Source organism: Camellia sinensis, chromosome 2 (assembly GCF_055761805.1).
Source record: "Camellia sinensis isolate YWXY chromosome 2, ASM5576180v1, whole genome shotgun sequence".
In the NCBI taxonomy this organism is placed as follows: Eukaryota; Viridiplantae; Streptophyta; class Magnoliopsida; order Ericales; family Theaceae; genus Camellia; species Camellia sinensis.
The window spans coordinates 172,557,264-172,560,160 of NC_138962.1; the positions used below are offsets into that span (position 1 = coordinate 172,557,264).

Sequence of the window (2,897 nt, forward strand, 5' to 3'; positions counted from 1 at the left end):
ATATTTTATATATTATATTATAACATAACAAAAAAAAAAACTATAAAACTAAAAAAAAAAATCTTAAATCAATAAAACTCACATGTCTATCACATATCTAACTCACATCATAACTTATCTAAATAATAATAATTAAAAACAAATGGAAACCACAGATAAATTAAATTTTAAAAAAAAAAGATACCCACAACTCCATCTTAAATAAATTGAAAAAAAAAATACCCGAATAGAAACCACACAAAAATAAAAATAAAAATAAAAAGATATATCTATCTATCGATCTATATCTATACTATATATTAAGCAAAATGGGGTTTTTAACCCCAAAACTTGTGGGAGCTCCAATCTCCGAATTCTAATTTTCTAATTTTTTGATTTTAAAAAAAAAAACCTCAGCATTTATTGACTTCTCCCAACCCAACTTTAGCATTTATTGACTTCTTTCAACCCACTAGGGCTGAGCAAGGAATCCGTAAAATCCGTAATCCGATCCGGTCCAGTCCAATCCGATAGGTTTGGATTGGTTTTTTGAATCCGTGGTTCGGTTCCGAATTGGAAAATTCAAAATCCGTAGGCCACGGATCGGTTCCGGATTGAACCTCACGGTTCCGGATTGGAACCGATCCGGACCATCTAGAAATAATCTATATTTTTATACTATATACCTTCCCACACCATATAATTTCTTATATGATATAAAAACTAAAATGTAAACCTAATCCAGCAGCCTCACCTTCACGCCTCTCACTCTCATCTCATCTCAGGTCTCTATTCTATATCGATGGTGTCTCTCCCTCTCTTCTCTTTCCCATCTCTGACTGAGTTCTCTCTCTCTCTCACTCTCATCTATCTCAGATCAGATCGGTGTGCTGCTGCTCTCTCTCCGTCAGTGAGCTCTCTCTCTCTCTCTCTCTCTCTTGCTCTCTCTCTCTCTCGGTGTTCTCATCTCTCATCTCTCTCTCTCGGATCGGTGACTATTTTTGTTTATTTGTTCCCAGATCTCCATCTCAGATTAGATCGATCTATAGCTGTTGCCTTCCTCTTTCGGTGAGCTCCTCTCTCTCTCTCTCTCTCTCTCTCTCTCTCTAACACTTTGAAATAGGTTTAATCTCTAACACTCTGAAATAGGTTCCCAGATCATCCATCACAGATTAGATCGATTGTTCATGTCATCTACAATGGATTCAGTGAATGTAAGTAGGAGATTTTTTTTTCTGTTTTTATTTTTATTTTTATTTTTATTTTTATTTTTATTGTGTTTTATGTTTACATTATGTTTTTATTTTTATTTTTATTATGTTTTTTAGATCGATTGTTTTTTTTTCTGTTTGTATTTCTATTTTCTGTTTTTATTTTTTTATTTTTTTTTCTGATTTCATCTCTGTTTTGTATTTCTATTTTCTGTTGTTGTTTGTAACCATTGATGCACAAATCAGTGTTTATGGAAATTAAACTAGTTAGAAACATTGATTGGTTCTACTTCAAAGCACAAAAGTGTCAAAGATGTCTAGGATTTAAAGCCTGAAACAGCTTGAGTTGATGTCCAAGATTTCTGATCTCTCGGAACTTATTTTTTATTTCTGCTTTTTAATGTGTTTTTTGTTGATGGGTTTTCATTTTTAACGCTATTCAATCCAGTTTCAAGACTCAATTTTGTTTTTGTCTAATACTTTCATAGAATACCTGGGCTGCATAATTTGTTGATGTTTGAAATTTTTTCTCTACCACATTGTGTGAGCGTCTTTGCCATAAAATTTAATGGTTTCAGAGTGTGTTTCTGTGTTAATTGGAAGATCCAGTTGCATATTGAATGTTTTTATTGATGGGTTTTCCTTCATGTTGTAATTTTATTTGATCCAGTTTGAAAGCTTTTAGTTTTTTTATTTTTATTTTTTGTTCTTGCATCAAATACTTGGACTGTGTTGAGCTTTGAAAATGTTTCTGTAGAGCATTGTGTGAGTCTCTTTGTCATAGAGTTGAAAGAGTTTCAGAGTTTGTTGATGTGTTAATTAGAAGATCAAGTTTCATATAGTTACTTTTGGTTCTAATCAACTTGATCTTTGAGTTTTGTTGTGGTGTTTGTTCATTTGTTTACATTGTATATAATTTATTGAGGTTCTTTGTTTGGTTCTTAAGTTATGAATATTGAAATGGTAAGTATATCAATTCGAACCAAAAGAGAGATTGCATAAATAGTAATTTTTTTTTAGAAAGTAGGAACTAGGAACTGCTTGCATGTTGAATTTCTGTTTTACAATGCTCTTTACCTTTTTCTTTTTATTCCCTCTTCTTTACCTTTTTCTTGTTGGAATTGATTCAGCACTATTGTTGATGTGTGTTTGCTTGGAATGGATGATGTTTGCTTAGAATGGAGGATGTTTGCTCCAGTTTATAATGGAATGGATGTTGTTACTTGGAATGGGTGTTGTTTTTACTTATATTGTTTACAGGTTTACAGGAATGGAGTTGCTATTGGAATGGAAATGCTAGTGGCATAGGATGTTTACAGGTTTTCAGTTTATGGAAATGCTAGTGGAATAGAATGGAAATGCTAGTGAAATGAAAGTTTAATTTGGAATGGTTTACAGTTTATAATTTGAAATGAAAATGTAATATCTATATATTTTTTGTTATTTAATTATTTAAATTCGTGGTCCTAAACCGATCCAATCCGTGTTTCAACGGATTGGTTCGGATTGGTTCCATAATTTAAACGGATTGGATTGGTTCTAATTTTCTAGGAACCGTAGATAACGGATTGGTCTTGGTTTTCTCTCAATCCGGACCAATCCGGTCCATGCTCACCCCTACAACCCACAATCTCTTTTGACTTCTCTCATAATTATTGCAACACCCTTTTCAATTTCTCTCATACACTATGGTTACACACAAAAATA

The 2,897-nt window shown here is 32.5% G+C and overlaps 1 long non-coding RNA gene across 1 annotated transcript; it reads left to right on the top strand.

Moving 5' to 3' along the window:
• Positions 1-775: 775 nt before the first annotated feature.
• Positions 776-2,619, top strand: LOC145819744 (uncharacterized). Its single transcript, XR_014360514.1, has 3 exons — positions 776-889; positions 999-1,193; positions 2,451-2,619. It is a non-coding gene; the product is annotated as an uncharacterized LOC145819744 (long non-coding RNA).
• Positions 2,620-2,897: the final 278 nt, after the last annotated feature.